This window comes from Bos mutus, chromosome 1 (genome assembly GCF_027580195.1).
Source record: "Bos mutus isolate GX-2022 chromosome 1, NWIPB_WYAK_1.1, whole genome shotgun sequence".
Classification (NCBI taxonomy): Eukaryota; Metazoa; Chordata; class Mammalia; order Artiodactyla; family Bovidae; genus Bos; species Bos mutus.
The window spans coordinates 123,744,119-123,765,979 of NC_091617.1; the positions used below are offsets into that span (position 1 = coordinate 123,744,119).

Sequence of the window (21,861 nt, forward strand, 5' to 3'; positions counted from 1 at the left end):
AACATTTCCTCATCACAGCAGCAGTTGACTGTAGTTTTGCAGTCTTTCAAATACCATGCTGAATATGCCCACTCAGGGGAACCAACACCACTGTAGCTCTGGCTTCTCTTAGGGCTGGATCCCAATTCCATGAGTCCCTTCATTTGAACTCAGAATTGCCAGCACCAGCCAAGTACTAAACACTTCTTTAGTTTTCCAGATCTAGATATGGTAGTTACTTCCTACAGTTTCTAGCCCTGTAATGGTCAAGAATTTTTCTTTTGCCTTTTGGTACTTTAATGAACTTTTTATATTAAGGAATCTCACTTAAATAACTGTAGGATTCTGAGAAAGTGGTAGTGGAGACGTAACATGTTTGAGATCTTTGGAATTCCCACATTAAAAGACACTGCAGCTAGATTAACAAAGCTAAAAACAATATTTGCAAAAAAGATAACAGACTATCCTCACAAACCTGAGAATACAAGCAGGTGAGAAAAGCCACCAGTAGCCACAAGACCCATGTCTGATCAGTGTCTATGTAGGGGGAAGCAATGTGAAGCCATGGGGCATCTGATGGACCTGAGGAGAAAAACTCCACATAAACTAAAACTTACTCACTGGGAATCATGGCAGTTCAATCTGAGAACAGCAGCTAAAACTGGGAGAGGTCTAGCATGTTCCAGTAGTCAGAACTAAGTCTTATTGCTGGCCCATTTTCATAAATTCTCATAACTGACAGGCACTAGAGTTCCCTTCAAGTACATGTCTCATACTGAAGAGAAACTGCTGAACTGAAAAAAAAAAAAAATTGTTCAGCATAGGAACAACTAGGACAAAGGGAAAAAAAGATTCAGATAAAATAGAGAAGGAAACAGAGCTGCCAACTACACCAAGAAAGCAATTATAGTTTTACTGCTATAGAAAAGCATAGAAAAGGGAGCTTGTGAGAAGTTAGAAAGCTATCTGGACCAAATCCAAGAAGTCATGCAAGTTAAATCCATGTAAAAATGAGCACTGGAAAGCTATTGATGTCAAATAACATACAAGTAACTATAAGATGACAGAAGCGGAATAACCCTGCAGTCAAAGAAAACACTAGAAACACATGCTCATCTTGTATGCAAATTGAAATGTTACATTTCAAAATGAAACAATGTTGCATAGTGAAAAGAACAAGATATGAAAAAACAGTAAAAAATCAGAAAAATTCAGAAACTAGCAAATAGAACTCATAAAAGAAAAAATATTTCAGAACTGAAGAATAAATTAGAAGAAAAAACACATAACACACGTACACACACAAAACCAAATACAACAAGTAATGCCTTACAGGAAATAGATCCAAGGGAGGAAATCTTTAAAAATAAATGAAGAAATAAAAAGGATTTGAAGGATAATGACAAATATTAAAGTTATAAAAAGAAGATATATATACAGTTACAGGAATACCTAAAAAAAGAAAGAAAAAAGATCTAGGAAATAGAACAAATATTAAACGCTTGCTAAAAAATATTACTGTGAAGTATACATTAAAAGAACACCCTGTTACCTGAGAATATCAACCCAAAGCAACTAGACCAAGAAGTATTCTTATAAAGGTATTGGACTTAAACAAACAAACAAACAAATCATTGGGAGTCTAACCAAAAGAACACGTATTTCATAAGGGCATCAAAATTATCATCAGATTTTTTAATAAAAATGCTTTATGCAGGAAGACATGGAACAACATATATAAGATGTGGGATAAAGTAAGTAGGATAAAACAAATGAGCAATTATGATATATTCTAAATCTATCATTACTTGTGACCTTGAGAGTGAAGATTCTCAGTGTGGAAAGGTGTAAAATAAAAAAGGTTAAGTAAAAACCCTGTAGTCCTGAATTTGAAAATTCCCAGGAGAAAATAAATCACCAGTGCAAATAGAAACCCTAGCTTCCAGACTATTCTTTAGAAACACTATTTTCTCTTAAAGGAAACCATAAAACTTTTTCAAGATATGACTGATCCCAGATCTACAGTAGAAAATATACTAGAATATCTTGAAGCATTTATAACAGAAAAACAATAAAAAAAAAAAAAACTACAAAGGTCATGTCACAAGGATTCAGAAATCAAATTGAGGCTCTAATTCACCACAGTTTGTAGAAAAATTACAATGAATTGAAGCCAATCAAGTATGTTTAAACCTCCAAGTTCATAGTAATATTAAATAACATTTTTAAAAGATTTTATTGTCACTGTGGTAAACCTCCAAAGATATACAGTTTTTAACTGTATGTGGAAAAAGGGTCTTTGTGGATGTAACTAAGAATAGTGGGATGGGGAGATTATCCTCAGTTATCCAGGTGGGTCTTAAACTCATCATAAGTATTCTCTTATGGAAGGCAGAGGAAGATTTGACTACAGAGAGAAATAAGAAAGCCATGTGATGGAAACATTGTCAACGAGAGAAGATGGAGGTAGGACCTGGACATGGGATTTTCACTGAGAGCCTTTGAAGTGAATGTGAAACCCTGCTGAAACCTTGATTTTAGTCCCCTAAGATTCATTTCAGCCTTCTGGCCTCCAGCATTGTAAGGGAATAAATATATGTTGTTTTAAAGCATCAGGTTTGTGGTAATTTGTTACAGCAGCCGTAGGAGACTATTATAGTCCCAAATCACTGTCTTAAAAGCAGATGAAAGCAACATTCTTGTCACCCTGTCTAAATGAACCGTGAAAGTGAAAAGTGAAAGTGAAGTCGCTCAGTCGTGTCCAATTCTTTTCGACCCCATGGACTGTAGCCTACCAGGCTTCTTTGTCCATGGGATTCTCCAGGTAAGAGTACTGGATTGGGTTACCATTTCCTTCTCCAGGGATCAAACCCGGGTCTCCCGCATTGGAGGCAGACACTTTAACATCTAAGCCACCTGGGAAATGAACCATACCATTCACTATTTACCATACTTGGTAAATAGTAATGAGGTTGCGTCTTCTTAAAACTTATTTCAGTTAATAAAAACATTGAAGTGAAGTAGCTCAGTCGTGTCCGACTCTTTGCGACCCCATGGACTGTAGCCTACCGGGCTTCTCCATCCATGGGATTTTCCAGGCAGGAATACTGGAGTGGGTTGCCATTTCCGTCTCCCTGGGAACTTCCCGACCCAGGGATCGAACCCGGGTATCCCACATTGTAGGCAGATGCCTTACCGCCTGAGCCACAAGGGAAGGTATGGATATCACTATTTTGCAAACATGAATGAATTAGTGAATTCAGACGTTGAACACAAATGGCTGCCAGTATCAAAACTGAATGAAAACAGCTATAAGGGCCTTCAGATTAAAATTATAGTCTTACCAAAGGGATAAAAAGATAGTTTTATCAACTTCTGTATCCTGAAGAGAATTTGCAAGAAATAGAAAAAATAGAACATTTGAATAACACCATGAATACAGAATCAGCAAAATTCAGTCAGTGAGAAACTGGACAGGACAAGCAGCTTGTCTCTCCAGCAGGTAAGTAGTAAAGAAAAGAAAGCAATGAATGAAATACCTGTGTATAAAGAGACTTATAAGACAATTCAAGTTAACATAAATGGGTGAGTGTTTACGGGTGCCCACTTTGGTGACTGAAAAACCATAATAACTCCAAGGATACAAATATTATAAAAGTTGGGATACTGGATATGGGTGAGAGGGGGATGTGAGAGGGAAAGAGCACACAGAGAGACTTTGAGAATGGCTAGCCGATTTCTGTTTCTTGACCAGAGTGATGGTTACAAAAGTCTGCTGTAACATAATACCACAACTGGGTAGCTTATAAACAATAGAACCTTATTTTGCACTGTATTGGAGGCTCAAGTCCATGATCACAGTGCTGACATAGCTGGCTGAGGGCCTTCTTCCAGGTCACAAACTTTCCCTTGTATTCTCAGTAGGCAGAAAGGGCTAGGGAGCTCTCTGTTGCCTCCTTTGCTATGCTGTCACTTCAGTCGTTTCCGACTCTGTTCGACCCCATAGACGGCAGCCCACCAGGCTCCCCCGTCCCTGGGATTCTCCAGGCAAGAACACTGGAGTGGGCTGCCATTTCCTTCTCCAATGCATGAAAGTGAAAAGTGAAAGTGAAGTCTCTCAGTCGTGTCTGACTCTTAGTGACCCCATGGATTGCAGCCTAACAGGCTCCTCCGCCCATGGGATTTTCCAAGCAAGAGTACTGGAGTGGGGTGCCATTGCCTTCTCCGTGCCTCCTTTATAAAGCACTAATCAAATCCCATTTGTGAAGGTTCCACCCTCCTGACTGAAGTACCTCTCAAAGACACTGCTTACTAATACCTTCACCTTTAGGAGTTAGAATTTCAACATATAAATTTTGGTGAGTACACAAAACTTGAAACCATAGCAGTTGTTTAACCTTATAGTATTATAATTCATAAGCTTCATTTTTTTTTCTGTAACTTTATTTTATTTTACAACAAAAAGACAAAAAATAAAGCAAGTTTTATTTCAGACTGGCACACCATAAACAACTAAAAAATTGGAGAATATATAGGAACAATTATTTTCAGACTTTGGCAGCACGAAGCTGTGATCCTAAAGAGTAGGGAAAGCACTTAAGTGAGTCTTGCAATCATTCTACCTTTCTAACTGGAGGCATTTTTCAGAATGAAAAGCAAGAAGGGAGAGCATGGATAGGCCTGGGATATATTTGAGATCAGACCAGCCAAAGGTAGAAACATTAGTAAACATTCAGCAGGGACCCCAAAAGGATGCTACCTTAGTAACAGGCTAAATTATGTCCATATTAAGGCTACTCTGTGCCGTGCTGTGTGCTCAGTCACATCTGACTCTTTGCAACCTATAGACTGTAGCCAGCCAGACTCCCTCCGTCCATGGGATTCTCCAGGTGAGAATGCTAGAGTGGGTTGCCATGCCCTCCTCCAGGAGATCTTCCTGACCCAGGAACTGAACCCATACCTCTGGTGTCTCCTGCATTGTAAGCAGGTTCTTTACCACTGAGCCACCTGGGAAGCCCTAAGGCTAGACTAGTATCTCATAAACAAAACTACTTAAACTCAAATGGATAAATAATTGAGCCACACAAAAAAGCCAGCATTCTTTAGAGGAGAACTAAAACCCCCAATAACATGAAAATAAAAATTACTAGGAATGTAATTAATTAATAAAAATAAACTCATGAAATAGATAATAATATTAGCAGAAACATTCCTTAAAATAGCAATTAGAAATACTTTAAGGAATTTTAAAGAGAGGAAAGAAAGATACAAAAGAAGAACTAAAAAGAACATCTAGACCTGAAAAATATGTCCAAAATGAAAAAAATAAAAGAACTTAATGGGAGATTTAATTTTAAAATAAAGGGTCGGTGAACTTAAAGATATAGCAATTAACAATTGTTCAAGCTAAAATATAGAAAGCAAAAGGTCTGAGTATAAATGAAAACATTCACTCTGTGAGCTATGAGACAATATCAAGTGATCCAGCTTAAGTACAAATGGTGTTTCAAAGGAGGGGAACAGAAATATATTTGATAAAATAATGGTCAAATATTTTTCAGACTTCAAGGAAATTATCAACTCACAACCCCACAAAGCTCAGTAAGTCCCAAGGAGAGCAAGCTCAAGAAAACTATACCAAGGGACATAAAATCAAACTGTTGAAAATCAGTGATAAAGACAAAAATTTAAATTAACCAAAGGGGAAATAAAGGCATGTTGTATGCTTTGGAATTAATGAGATGAGTTAGAATTGGTTTTTCTTTAAAAATACTGTCAGCTTGAGGGTGATGGAAACACATCTTCAAAGGACTGAAAGGAAAAAAAAAAGGAAACTATTAATCAAATTCCATATCTAGTTCAAATATCCTTCAAATATAAAGGCAAAATAAAGACATTTTCAGACAAAACTAAGAAAATATGTCATTAACAGTGAAGCACTACAATGATAAGGAAATTAATTTGGCTATTGGCCAAATTATTGGCTATATAGCAATAATGCTGCTATTCTGCTGTTCAGTTGCTAAGTTGTGTCTGACTGTTTGCAACCCTATGGACTGTAGCCCATCAGGCTCCTCTGTTCATTCGATTTTCCAGGCAGAATACTAGAGTGGGTTGCCATTTCCTTCCCCGGGGGGATCTTCCTGACCAGGAATTGAAGCCAAGTCTCCTGTGTATTCTGCATTAGTGGTTGGATTCTTTACAACTGAGCCACCCAGGAAGCTCCCCCCACCAAAAATAATACCGGGTGGAAATCTGGATCTATACAAATATTCTAACAATCCATCAAAATGCAGAGATTTTCAGACTAGATGAAAAAGCAAGGCCAAACTTTATAAGTTTCCTCAATAACCATTTATTTTTTTTAATTTAAATTTATTTTAATTAGAGGCTAATTACTTTACAATATTGTATTGGTTTTGCCATACATCAACATGAATCTGCCACGGGTGTACACGTGTTCCCGATCCTGAACCCCCCTTCCACCTCCCTCCCCATACCATCCCTCTGGGTCATCCCAGTGCACCAGCCCCAAGCATTATGTATCCTGCATCGAACCTGGACAGGTGATTCATTTCTTATATGATATTATACATGTTTCAATGCCATTCTCCCAAATCATCTCCCCCCCTCCCACAGAGTCCAAAAGACTGTTCTAAACATCTGTGTCTCTTTTGCTATCTTGTATACAGGGTTATTGTTACCATCTTTCTAAATTCCATATATATGCATTAGTATACTGTATTGGTGTTTTTCTTTCTGGCTTACCTCACTCTGTATGATAGGCTCCAGTTTCATCCACCTCATTAGAACTGATTCAAATGTATTCTTTTTAATGGCTGAATAATACTCCATTGTGTATATGTACCACTGCTTTCTTATCCATTCGTCTACTGATGGACGTCTAGGTTGCTTCCATGCCCTGGCTATTATAAACAGTGCTGCAATGAACATTGGGGTACATGTGTCTCTTTCAATTCTGGTTTCCTTGGTGTGTATGCTCAGCAGTGGGATTGCTGGGTCGTATGACAGTTCTATTTTCAGTTTTTTAAGGAGTCTCCACACTGTTCTCCATAGTGGCTGTACTAGTTTGCATTCCCAGCAACAGTGTAAGAGGGCTCCCTTTTCTCCATACCCTCTCCAGCATTTATTGCTTGTAGACTTTTGGATAGCAGCCATTCTCACTGGCATGAAATGGTACTTCATTGTGGTTTTGATTTGCATTTCTCTGATAATGAGTGATGTTGAGCATCTTTTCATATGTTTGTTAGCCATCTGTATGTCTTCTTTGGAGAAATGTCTATTTAGTTCTTTGGCCCATTTTTTGATTTGTTCATTTATTTTTCTGGAATTGAGCTGCAGGAGTTGCTTGTATATTTTTGAGATTAGTTGTTTGTCAGTAACCATTTAAATATAAAGACAATGATAGATCTTTAGTCATAAAAAAGATAAAATGGCTGTATTAATAAAGGACAAAATAAACTTCAGGTCAAACAATATTACTGAAGTAAATGATGCCATCTCAAAATAATTAAAGAATCATTTAATTAAGAGAACATAATTTTAAATATATATGTGTCTAATAACAGAGCTTCAAAAGATAGAAAGCGAAAGCTAAGAGAACTGAAAGGAAAAATAAATTAATCCACAAATGTTGCTGAACATTTCAACACAATTTACTAATTGATCAAATAATTTGACAGAAAATTTATCTAAGATTATAGAAGACATGAATAACAATATCACCCTGATTGTCCTAACTAAAATTATAGAAAATTATGCCCAACATAAGATATATCTTATTTTTGAATGCACAAGAAATGTTCCTCAAGATAGGTCATATGTTGAGTCACAAAAGAAGTTCCAATAAATGTGAAATAATCAAAGTCATATGGCATGTAATTTATGGACACAATTAAATTAATTTAGAAAGCAGGCAAAATGTATCCAGAAGTAAATTCCTAAATATTGAGAATTAAATTACATCGTTCTACATAAACCATGATCTGATGAATAAATAACATGGTAAATTAGAAAAAAATGTTGAGCTGAATGAAATTAAATTATCTTTGAACTATAAAAAAAAAACAAACACATCAAAATTTGTAGGGTGCACCTAAAATAACTTACAGGGAAATCTGTACCGTTAAGTGCTAATGTTAGAAAAGAGGAAACATTTAAAAACCAAGGATAAGCCTCTATTTTAAAAAGTTAAAGAAATTAAACCCAACATAAGTAGGAGGAATGGAATAAGGACTGGAATAATAAATAGAAAATAAACAATAGAGAAAATCCATTGAACAAAGAACTGGTTCTTTGAAAAGGTCAATAAAATTGATAAACTTCTTTCCAGACTTATCAGAAAAAATGAAGGAAAACAAAAATTGCCAAAGACAGGAATGAAAGAGGACAAAACTCTATGGGGCTTACATACATTAAAAGAGTAATAAAGACATGTTTTGTTGAAATCTATGACTATTTATATAAAATAGCAATAGAAAATTTCCTCCTGAAAGGCTAAATTAACAAGATTAGCACAGGGGGAAAAAAATGTCCGTTTCCCATATTTAAAACATGAAATTGATTATTTTAAACTTTACACAAAGAAAATACCAGTCCCATGCTGTTGGACTGGTATATCCCAACAAATATTAAAAGGAGGACATCACTAATCGTATACAGACTTCTGCAGAAAATAGTGGTAATAAACACTTCCAATTCATTTTATGATGCCAACACTATTCTAATACCCAAAAACCAGATAGAAACATTATAAGTAAATAGAACTACAGACCAATATCACTTAGAACACAGATGCAAACATTTATATCAAATCCAGCAATATACAAAAATAATACATCATTACTAAGTGGAATTTATTCTAGGAATACAAAATTAATTTAATTTTCAAAAACTATAGATATTTAATTTTAAATGGGTCATTGATCTACCATAACAGTTAAAGCATCACAGAACTTCTGGAAGAAAACCTAGGAGAAAATCTCCATAGAGTTGGAGTAGAAAAAAGTTTTTGAGCTAAAACAACAGAAGTTCTCCCCATGGTATCAAATTTTAAAAATTGATAAATTTGGGGAATCCCCTAGTAGTCCAGTTATTAGGATTGGGCGCTTTCACTGCTGTGGCCCTGGGTTCAATCCCTAGTCAGGGAACTAAGCGCTCTCATGCTGTGTGGCCAAAAAGGAAAAAAAAAAAAAAAAGATCATTTTATCAAAATTAACTCTTTTTCTTTTTAAAATGCTTTTATTATAAATTTTATAGTTTAATAAATTATTTAATAAAATATTAAAAAGTATTTTATGAGGTAAGCAATTAAAGAAACTGGGGAACTGGATACAAAGATTATTGAAAGTGGGCATGTGGGATCTGAAGTATAATTTTTTGAAGATAAATTGCAGGCATGAATGAGGAGAACATCCTGACTCCATTAACAGCTTGAAGTAATGCTCAATGTCAGGAAATTACTGCAGCTTTTAAAACTCTACTTGGCAGGGTAAGACCACACTTCATCCCAAGGTAGAATATGAGAGCAAGCTATATGTCTTAAACTACTTTGAAATCTACTAATTTTTTTTACATTTATTTTCTGATTCTGACTTTCCTACTCATTCTCTCTTTTCCAGTTTCTTCTAAATTACTAGCTGTTGGTTTACAATGTTCACCCAGTTTATTCTTACTTAATTGTTTTTCCTTGCTTGATGTTTTTTTCTTGCTTGAAGCAGCTGTAGAGATACTCAAAAATCTTATGGTGATAACTGCCCCTTTTCTTTTCTTCTGAGCTTCCCACTCAGAATTGTTTTATTATCCATTTTCTAGGTGTAAACCTGTATTAAAATGTTTTTTTATTATGACACAGTCACAGTCTTGGTTTCTTTTGGAGTGGTTTTAATAAATGAGTTATTATTGTTTTTAGGTTTTGCAAATGTATCTTTTTTCCAGTTTATTGATATATAATGGACATACAGCACTGTATCAGTTTAAGGTGTACAGTGTAATGTTTGACTTAATATTTGTGAAATGATTATAATAATGAATTTAGTTAACATTCATCAACTTGTATAGATATAAAAAAGGGAAAAAATTGTGCATGTTTGTGTGACAAAAATTCTTAGGATTTACTCTCAACAACCTTCAAATGGCCATATAGCAATGTTAACCACAGTCATCATATTGTGTATTATGTCCCTTGTTGTTCGGTCGCCCAGTCATGTCCAGCTCTTTTGCCACCCCATGGACTGAAGCACACCAGGCCTCTCTGTCCCTCACCATCTCCTGAAGTTTGTCCAGATTCATGTCCATTGCATCAGTGATGCCATTCAGTCATCTCATCCTCTGACACCCTCTTCTCCTTCCGCCCTCAATCTTTCTCAGCATCAGAGACTTTTCACATCAGATGACCAAAATACTGGAGCTGCAGCTTCAGTGTCAGTCCTTCCAATGAGTATTCAGGGTTGATTTCCCTTAAGATTAACTGGTTTGATCTACTTGCTGTGCAAGGGACTGTCAGGAGTCTTCCCCAGCATGACAGTTCAAAGGCATTGATTCTTTGGCATTCTACCTTCTTTACGGTCCAGCTCTCACAATTATACATGACCACTGGGAAGACCATAGCCTTGACTATACAAACCTTTGTTGACAAAGTAATGTCTCTTTGTCAACACACTGTCTATGTTTGTCATAGCTTTCCTACCAAAAAGTAAATCATCTTTTGATTTCATGGCTGCAGTCACCATCCGCAGTGATCTTAGAGCCCGAGAGAGTAAATCTGTCACTATTTCCACCTTTTCCCCTCTATTTGCCATGAAGTAATGGGGCCAGATGCCATGATTTTTTATTTATTTATTTTTTAAATTTTAAGCTGGCTCTTTCACTCTCCTCCTTCACATTCATCAAGAGGCTCTTTAGTTCCTCTTTGCTTTCTGCCATTAGAATAGTATCATCCATGTATCTGAGGTTGTTGATGTTTCTCTCACCTATCTTGATTCCAGCTTGTAACTCATCCAGCCTGGCATCTCTCATGATGTGCTCCACATATAGGTTAAACAAACAGGGTGAGAGCAGACAGCCCTGTTGTACTCCTCTCAATCTTGAGCCAATCAGTTGTTCCATACAGGGTTCTAACTGTTGCTTCTTGACCTACAAGTTTCTCAGGAGACAGGTGAGATGGTCTGGTATGCCCATTTCTTTAAGAGCTTTCCACAGTTTATTATGATCCACACAGTCAAAGGCTTTAGTGAAGTCAGTGAAATAGAGGTAGATATTTTTCTGAAATTTCCTTGCTTTCTCTGTGATCCAGTGAATGTTGGCATTTTGATCTCTGCTTCCTCTTCCTTTTCCAAACCTAGCTTGCTAGGACATCTGGAAGTTCTTGGTTCATATAATGCTGAACCCAAGCATGCAAGGTTTTAACCATGACCTTACTAGCATGGGAGATGAGTGCAATTGTCCTAAGTATTATGTCCCTAGTACTTACCTATCTTATAACTGAAAGTTTGTATCTTGACTGCTAACATCCAATTACCCCCCACCACACACTCCTTTGGTAACCATAGATTTGATCTCTTTTACTATGAATTTGGGTTTGTTTGTTTTTTTTTTTTTTTTTTTGGTTCTATATATAAATAAGATCGTACAGTATTTGTCTTTCTCTGTCTGAATTATTTTACTTAGTATAAATGCTCTCAAGGTCCATCCATGTTGCTGCAAATGGCAGGATTTCCTTTTTTTTAATGGGTGAAAAAATATTCCATCATGCACATACATACATATCATATATATATATAACTTCATAACTTCTTTATCCATTCATCTGTCAGTGGACGCTTTGGTGGTTATCATGTCTGACTCTTTGTGACCCTATGGACTGTAGCTCGCCAGGATCCTCTGTCCATGGAATTCTCCAGGAAAGACTATTGGAGTAGGTAGCCATTCCCCTCTCCAGGGGATCTTCTTGACCCAGGGATCAAAACTGTGTTTCATGTTGCAGGCAGATATTTTAACATCTGAGCCACCAGGGAAACCCCTATCATGTCTTAGCTATTGTAAATAATGTTTCTCTGAACATCAGGGTGCATATATCTTTTAGAATTAACATTTTCATTTCCTTTGGATGTATTTCCAGAAGTGGAATCACTAGATCATATGATCAGTTCAGTTCAGTTCAATTGCTTAGTCTTGTCGGACTCTTTGTGACCCCATGAATTGCAGCACACCAGGCCCCTCTGTCCATCACCAACTCCCAGAGTTCACTCAAACTCATGTCTGAGTCAGTGATGCCATCCAGCCATCTCATCCTCTGTCGTCCCCTTTGCCTCCTGCTCCCAATCCCTCCCAGCATCAGGGTCTTTTCCAATGAATCAACTCTTCGCATGAGGTGGCCAAAGTACTGGAGTTTCAGCTTTAGCATCAGTCCTTCCAAAGAACACCCAGGACTGATCTCCTTTAGAATGGACCGATTGGATCTCCTTGCAGTCCATGGGACTCTCAAGAGTTTTCTCCAACACCACAGTTCAAAAGCATCAATTCTTCGGCACTCAGCTTTCTTCACAGTCCAACTCTCACATCCATACATGACCACTGGAAAAACCATAGCCTTGACTAGACGGACCTTTGTTGGCAAAGTAATGTCTCTGCTTTTGAATATGCTAACTAGGTTGGTCATAACTTTCCTTCCAAGGAGTGTCTTTTAATTTCATGACTGCAATCAACATCTGCAGTGATTTTGGAGCCCCGGGACCCCCCCCCCCCCAGAAAAAACCAGTATGAACAGTATGAAAAGGCAAAATGATAGGATACTGAAAGAGGAACTCCCCAGGTAGGTAGATGCCCAGTATGCTACTGGAGATCAGTGGAGAAATAACTCCAAAAAGAATGAAGGGATGGAGCCAAAGCAAAAACAATACCCAGTTGTGAATGTGACTGGTGATAGAAGCAAGGTCCAATGCTGTAAAGAGCAATGTTGGATAGGAACCTGGAATGTTAAGTCCACGAATCAAGGCAAATTGAAAGTGGTCAAACAGGAGATGGCAAGAGTAAACATCGACATTCTAGAAATCAGTGAACTCAAATGGACTGGAATGGGTGAATTTAACTCAGATGACCATTGTATCTACTACCGTGGACAGGAATCCCTTAGAAGAAATGGAGTAGCCATCATGGTCAACAAAAGAGTCCAAAATGCAGTACTTGGATGCAATCTCAAAAATGACAGAATGATCTCTGTTCATTTCCAAGGCAAACCATTCAATATTACAGTAATCCAAGTCTGTGCCCCAACCAGTAATGCTGAAGAAGTTGAAGTTGAACGGTTGTATGAAGACCTACAAGACCTTTTAGAACTAACACCCAAAAAAGATGTCCTTTTCATTATAAGGGACTGGAATGCAAAAATAGGAAGTCAAGAAACACCTGGAGTAACAGGCAAATTTGGCCTTGGAATACGGAATGAAGCAGGGCAAAGGCTAATGGAGTTTTGCCAAGAGAACACACTGGTCATAGCAAACACCCCCTTCCAACAACACAAGAGAAGACTCTACACATGGACATCACCAGATGGCCAACAGCAAAATCAGATTGATTATATTCTTTGCAGCCAAAGATGGAGAAGCTCTATATAGTCAGCAAAAACAAGACCAGGAGCTGGCTGTGGCTCAGATCATGAACTCCTTATTGACAAATTCAGACTGAAATCGAAGAAAGTAGGGAAAACTACTAGACCATTCAGGTATGACCTAAATCAAATCCCTTATGATTATACAGTGGAAGTGAGAAATAGATTTAAGGGACTATATCTGATAGATAGAGTGCCTGACGAACTATGGACTGAAGTTCGTGACATTGTACAGGAGACAGGGATCAAGACCATCCCCATGGAAAGATCATATAATAGTGCTATACTATTTTTAATTTTTGAAGGATCCTCTATACTGTTTTCCATAGTGGCTGTACCAGTTTACAATCCCTCTAATAGTGCACATGGGTTTCTTTTTCTCTGCATCCTCACCAGCATTTGTTATCTTTTTTGATGATAGTCATTCTAACAGGCCTGACATATTATTTTTGGTTTTGATTTGCATTTCCCTAATAATTAGCGATGTTGAGCACCTTTACATGTACCTGTTGGCCATTTGTAAATCTTCTTTAGAAAAGTGTCTATTCTGATCTGTTGACCATTTTTTATTGAATTATTTGCTTTTTTTCATTGAATTGTATGAGTTTTTAAAGTATTTTGGATATTAGCCCCTTATCAAATATCCAGTTTGCAAATATTTTTCCCCATTCTATAGGCTGTCCTTGCACTTTGTTGATCATTTCTTTTACCACACAGAAGCTTTTTAGTGATGTACCCTCTTATTTATCTTTGATTTTGTTGCTTGTGCTTTAGATACTTCTAAGGTAGTGCAGTGGTAAAGAATCTACCTGCTAATGCAGAAGACACAGGAGACACAGTTTCAATCCCTGGGGTGGGAAAATCCCCTAGAGTAGGAAATGGCAACCCACTCTAATATTATCGCCTGGAAAATTCCATGGACAGAGAAGCCTTGTGGGCTGCAATCCATGGGATCGCCAAGGGTCAGACATGACTGAGCACACATGAGCAGGCTTTACATGTCACATCCGAAAAATTTTTGCCAAGGATCTATTTCAAGAATTTTTTTTTTAATGTTTTTTTCTAGAAGTTACATGGATTCTGGTCTTATATTGAAGTCTTTGGTCCATTTTGAGTTAATTTTTGTGAGCTGTAAGAGAGGGGTCTAATTTAGTTCTTTTTACTTGTGAATATCCAATTTTCCCAGCACCTATTATTGAAAAGACTGTCTTCTCCATTGAGTATTCTTGACTCCCTTGTCAAATATTTGTTGCCATATATACACAGATTTATTTCTGGTCTCTCAATTCTGTTCCTCTGATAAGTGTGTCATTTTTATGCCAGTATCATACTATTTTACTTACTTAAGCTTTATAGCATAGCTTGAAATCAGGAAGTGATACCTCCCACTTTATTATTCTTTCTCAGAATAACTTCTGCTGTTTAATACACACCATTAGGAAAATGAAAAGGCAAGCCATACATTGGGATAAAATGTTATTAAATTTCATATGTATATATATGTGTGTGCATATAATTATACATGTGTAATACACATATTTATATTATAAATATATTTTATATAAAACTATAGGTATATACATAATATATAAAATATGAGTAGTCATTGAACGCATGAAAGAATGTTCAGTATCAAAAGTTGTCAGAAAAATACAAACTGAAATGCAAATGAGTTATTACTACACATGTTTTCATATGGCTAAGATTAAAATAACTAGAAATAACAAGAGTTGGTACAGATGTGGAACAACAGAAACTCATACACTGCTGGAGATTGTGACACAGTACAAATTTGGAAAAGTATTTAGCAGTTAAAACAACATCCTGTTGTAGAACACATTTTTGCAAATAAGACAATGTCAATACACAGTCTAAAAATTTATCTTATTCCAAAAATAAAGAAACATTATATAGAAATTCATCCCAGTTAACAATCAGTGCTAGAAGATGATGCAATATTATTTACTTTTTTCTCAGGAAAAGAAAGAACATCAGAAGAATTTAATAAAAAATCGAATTATTATATATATTTAAAGCCAAGAGATAGTTTTCAAGCCTATAAAAATCAGAGGATAAATTATATTAACATTAGAAATAAAGCCACTGAAATCATTAGGAAGAAAATAAGCTTAAAACTAAACCAAAGACAAAACAAAACCTTAGAGTAAACAGTAAAAAGTTAAAATAAGAAAACAAAACAATTTGACAAAACAAAGAACAAACATATCTATCAGATCAATGAATTTAGAAAGAATAAACTCACCTACTGAAAGAAGAATCTCTTACATCAAATCATGGAGCTAAACCCAAATATAAATTGTAGGTTCCAGAGATTAATCTAAAGTCAATCTAATCCAGAAAGGGTGAAAATTAATAGCTGGGCACAGACATACATGTAGATGCCAATACAACAAAAATAGGTGATATTTGTGCATGTTTGTATGTGTTAGTTTTATTTTTTATAGAAATTGTTAGGTGGTAATCAATCCCATTTCTCTTTCCACATAGGAAGACTAAATTTCCTGGCCCAGACTACGGTATGAATACAGTCTTGTGACTGGATTCTAGACAATGTAGTGTGATAGATGAGATACATCCTCTTCCAGGGTTGACAGTAAAATGTTTCATGTGGTCTTCTCACTTTTTCTCTTGGCTAGCTAGCAGCAAAAGATCCAGCATAAAATTCTGAGAGGTTCATAGAAGCTGGCCTGAATTAATTTACTATTTTCTAAATAAAAGTATTTATAGAAGATAGTTTATACTTATTCTTCTAGAAAACATGGTCTTCCACACCAGAAGATAGCATCTTTGGAAGTGATTTCCTAGTTCTGGGGCCTTGATCTGCTTAAATCCCAACTATCAGACATCCTTAAGCTTCACGGGAAAGTAACATTGAAATATTGCTCAGTAGTGTAATATAAAAACAGTTTTTGGTTTTTTTTTTTTAATGGAAGTATAGTTGATTTACAATGTTTCAGGTATATGATGAAGTAAGTCTGTTACACATATATATGTATACATATTACATATACATATATAATTAGAGAAAGAAATGGCAACCCACTCCAGTTTTCTTGCCTGGAGAATCCCATGGACAGAGGCACCTGGTGGGCTACAGTCCATGGGGTTGAAAAGAGTCAGACATGACTGAACAACTAACACACACACACATACATATATAATATATATACTTTTTTCAGATTCTTTTCCATTATATGTTACTACCAAATACTGAATATAGATCCCTGTGACACAGTAGACCATTGTTTATCTATTTTATATGTAATAGTGTGCATCTCTTAATCCCAAATTCCCAATGCATCCCTTCCCCCTGCCATTTCCCCATATGTATAAAAAGCATTTTACTCACCTATTTTCCACCATGTAAAGTTTCTGAATCATCAAAGCCTTCTCCAACTATTAATATTTTCAAGGCAGCCCAACACTTTCATGAGAACGATCTAATCCCCATCATGTCCCTTTGTCTAATTTCTTTTTTTATATTGTGTACTTACTCTTGACATTTGGTTATGATTTTTGGTTCTTCCTGCAGCTTATTTCAGAGAAGGCAATGACACCCCACTCCAGTTCTCCTGCCTGGAAAATCCCATGGATGGAGGAGCCTGGAAGGCTGAAGTCCATGGGGTCGCTAAGAGTCGGACACGACTGAGCGACTTCACTTTCACTTTTCACTTTCATGCACTGGAGAAGGAAATGGCAACCCACTCCAGTGTTCTTGCCTGGAGAATCCCAGGGATGGGGGAGCCTGGTGGGCTGCCGTCTATGGGGTCACACAGAGTCAGACACGACTGAAGTGACTTAGCAGCAGTAGCAGCAGCAGCTTATTTCTGCCTAATTATGATCTTTTACATTAAAAATTAGTTGCTAACTTCTGATTACCACTTTTGTTACTGAATATATCTTTCTTGTTACTATCTCCTGGAACCACTTTTCAAATCTTTTAACCAGACACCATGATTTTCTCTCTCACAAAATGGAATTTCCTGTTTTTTCCTCTTAAAGTTTTAAAGAATTCCTAACTATGACATTTATAGATTTTTTGGTAGATTTTCTGGTGGTTGTAACTAGTGATAAAGTGATGAATTATATCAATGTATTAAATGGGTTTTGAGCAACAAAGTAACACCACATTTTAGATTTCAAAGTCCTATTGAACTGTTCTAAATTCTCAGCCTTAACCAAATCACTGTTGACAAAATGATGGATGTTATACTCCTTTAAAAGTTTCCTTATGGTATTATTTAAAGTTTCCCTGTCCTCCTCCCCCCATCTTTCTGAAGTGTCTGTATTCTTTGGCCCAAATCAAATATTGCTCTAGGAGTTTGGGCAGCATAAATGACCTCTCCTGTCTTTTGACCCTTGGCTTGCATGAAGTTTAAAAGTACATCACTGGATGTTAAATCATCCTCTGTTACTTATAAAGCTGGCTCGTATTCTCCAAGTCTACTTGGCAGTATCTAGAATCTCCTAATGTTGTCTTAAAGTGAAAAACACAAAGCGTGCTTTATTGTGGCGAGCATAAACATTTTTTTTTTCACTTAAGAGTTGTACTACCGGATTCAATTTACCTTCTTGTTCCTTCTTAACTGCTTCAGAAAGATAGGAGACACAACCCCTTAGCCAATAGTTCCTAGAAAATAGTAAATCTTTCTAAAGTGCTGTGCCTTGTTAAATCTAGAAGATTTATTAAAAGTGGCTGTCTCACTTTTCTAAGGCTGCCATAATAAAGTACCATAAACTAGGTGGCTTAAAAAAAATTACCCCAAAAATCTATTGGATCACAGCTCTAGAAGCTAGAAGCCCAAAATCAAGGTGTCTGCAGGGCTATACTCTCTCTGAAACATACAGGGAGATCCCCCCCTTGCCTCCTAGCTTCTGGTAGTTTGCAGCAGTTTTTGGCATTCTTTGGCTTGTCTATTTGTTACTCCCGTTCTCTGTCTTCATGTAGTGTTCTAACTGTGTCTCCTGTTGGAAGCATTCCTCCATTTAAAACTCAGACCTGTAGATTAGAAGATAAGGTTGTAGGTACAGGGAACAAAAATTTTGCTAGTGGATCAATATGAGTAATAATAAATGATGCCACTTCCATATTCTTCAGGAGACTGCTGCTGCTGCTGCTAAGTCGCTTCAGTCGTGTCCAACTCTGTGCAACCCCATAGATGGCAGCCCACGAGGCTCCCCTGTCCCTGGGATTCTCCAGGTAAGAACACTGGAGTGGGTTGCCATTTCCTTCTCCAATGCATGAAAGTAAAAAGTGAAAGTGAAGACGCTCAGTTGTATCCGACTCTTAGCGACCCCATGGACTGCAGCCTTCCAGGCTCCTCCGTCCATGGGATTTTCCAGGCAAGAGTACTGGAGTGGGGTGCCATTGCCTTCTCCATTCAGGAGACTGTTTATGTCTAAATCAGCATCCAATACATGGTATTGTTTCTTCCATAGACAGTATTCATAGGTCCAGGTATCTGGGGTATAAATGGGAATGAATCCTATTGCTATTTAATACAACTATTTCCATACTCTAAAAGCTGAACAATAATAGCTTTTTTGATGATGAATTAAAATTAACTTCCTTTAAAAAGCTTTTAGTAATATATTTCAGAAAAAAACATCTGCTTCATTGGCTACACTAAAGTCTTTGACTGTTGTGAATCACAACAAATTGTGGAAAACTCCTGAAGTGATGGGAGTACCAGACCACCTTACCTGTCTCCTGAGAAATCTATATGCAAGTCAAGAAGCAACAGTTAGAACCGAACATGGAACAATGGACTGGTTCAAAATTGGGAAAGGAGTACATCAAGGCTGTATATTGTCACCCTGCTTATTTAACTTCTATGCAGAGTACATCATGAGAAATGCCAGGCTGGATAAATCGCAAGCTGGAATCAAGATTGGTGGGAGAAATAGCAGCACTGCAGATATGCAGATGATACCATTCCTGTGGCAAAAAGTGAAGAGGAACTAAAGAGACTCTTGATGAGGTTGAGAGAGGAGAGTGAAAACCTGGCTTGAAACTCAACATTCAAAAAACAAAGACTATGGCACCCAGTCCCATCACTTCATGGCAAATAGAAATTGGAAACAGTGACAGATTTTATTTTCCTGGGCTCTGAAACCACTGCAGACAGTGACTGCAGCCATGATATTAAAAGACACTTGCTCCTTGGAAGGAAAGCTATGACAAACCTAGATAGCATATTGAAAAGCAGAGACATCACTTTGCCAATAAAGGTCCATAGAGTCAAAGCTGTGGTTTTTCCAGTAGTCATGAATGGATGTGAGATGAAGAAGGCTGAGCACTGGAAGAATTGATGCTTTTGAACTGCAGTGCCAGAGAAGACTCTTGAGAGTCCCTTGAACTGCAAGGAGATCAAACCAGTCAATCCTAAAGGAAATCAACCTTGAATATTCATTGGTAAGGACTGTTGCTGGAGCTGAAGCTTCAGTACTTTGGCCACCTGATGCGAACAGCTGATTCATTGGAAAAGATCCTGATGACAGGAAAGATTGAAGGCAAAAGGAGAAAAGGGTGGCAGAGGATAAGATGGTTAGATAGCATCACTGACTCAATGGACATGAATATGAGCAAGTCTGGGAGATAGAGGAGGACAGAGGAACCTGGCATACTACAATCCACGGGGCCTCAAAGAGTCAGACACTACTTAACAACTTAACAACAACAATAATCACTAATGTAAACACATATAATACTTATACTGTAAATTTTGAAGGAGAGCTGAGTTCCAGTCTATCGTGTGCCTTATCTGAATTCTTTATAGTTTTCTTTACCCATCTATCAGTGGTTACTCCTTAATTTCACCATCTCAAATACCTCATTTATCCTTATCAAGGATAGAGGGCAGAAAAAGATAAACTCAGTCACCTTAACAACTCAAGGAAAAGAAATAAACTAATACCATCAGAAAAGCAAGTTTAAAAAAGTAAAAATTTTAGACTTTTAATTTTTGAGTTTAAAATACTTTGTGACTAATTTATCATAACAAGGTTATCATCATTGCCATCTGCCTTGAGTTCTTAAGTACTAGATATATATGATATCTGCTAATAGACAAGAAAGTGGACAATAGTCCATGATTTATTTATAATTTCTTTCATGTACAATTTTATATTTATAAAATATTTTTACATACACTATTTCATTTAATCAAAAGACTTTAGAAATAGATTTAGAAGTAGGCTTCTTCAAATGTGAAAACAAAGTTCGCAGGCAGCTAAACAACTTGTATTCAGTCATATAACTAGTTTATTGGCAAATATGAAACTCATAATCCTTTCTTTTCTAATATAACTCAGCTTTCTAATAACTTAGCTAACTGAATATTCCCTAGTAAATATTATAATACAGATTAGTTGATGTATTACAATTCTCATTTTAACCTATCAAAAAATAATGCTACTTATATGAAATTCTTTCTAAAATATATAATTGTATAAAACATCTAATTTTTGTGTATAATTTACTTACTATTTAAAGATACTTCTGGATTGTTTGAATATTAAAATATATGAAAAAACAATTTTAAGAAAAAAGGTAGTTACAGCTGAAAATTATCACTTCTTAGTCATCAGAAAGTTTTTTTAGTCATACTCTAAAATGGCCTCATGCATCATCCAATATAATTTGCACAATTACTCTTGTGTTCATCCCAGGGAAATTTAAAAAGTTGCAGGGGCAACGTTTCCTTTTATACATATTTTCTGTAGTAAAAGATTACAAGTCATCAGGTTCCAGTGTAGTTGAGAAGGTCAAGGTATAACTCCTAAAGAAAGTAGGAAAGGAAATGACCAAACCACTTTGTTTAAAAACAGTTAAACTTGAGGGGAAAAAAAGTACCCTTCCATGTACTAGTGATGATCTCATTTATATCTGCAGCCTTGATTGTTCTTCTAAGCTCCAAATACACATATATGCCATTATTACCTATCCATTGGGATGACCTTTAAGTGCCTTAAACTTAACCTGGTCTTAACAGAACTCTTGTGTCAGTCTTTTAGCCCCATCTTAGTAGATGGCTAAAATCTCAGACATTCTTATTTCCTCTTTCCTTTACTCCTTACATCCAACCTATCTGCAAGAGCCGTTTGATTACTTTCAAAATACATACTGCATCCAACTATGTCCTGAAACCTCTACAGCTACCACCCTGGTCTAAGTCACCATCATAGTCTCCTAAATGTCTGCCTACTTCTACCAGACCATTATCCTACCATCC

General features: G+C 36.6%; 1 long non-coding RNA gene across 5 annotated transcripts in view; it reads left to right on the forward strand.

The window, feature by feature from the left end:
* LOC106701264 (uncharacterized) overlaps positions 1-21,861 on the forward strand; it is a 54,259-nt gene that overhangs the window by 20,599 nt on the left and 11,799 nt on the right. For 3 of the 5 annotated variants that reach the window (XR_011465012.1, XR_011465009.1, XR_011465011.1), the window contains exon 4: positions 18,726-18,827. The exons of 1 other annotated variant lie outside the window; for it this stretch is intronic. This is a non-coding gene — a long non-coding RNA (uncharacterized lncRNA). Of the gene's footprint in view, positions 1-2,370; positions 2,446-18,725; positions 18,828-21,861 lie in introns of all 5 variants that reach the window. One more of the 5 variants, XR_011465010.1, reaches the window with a different exon arrangement.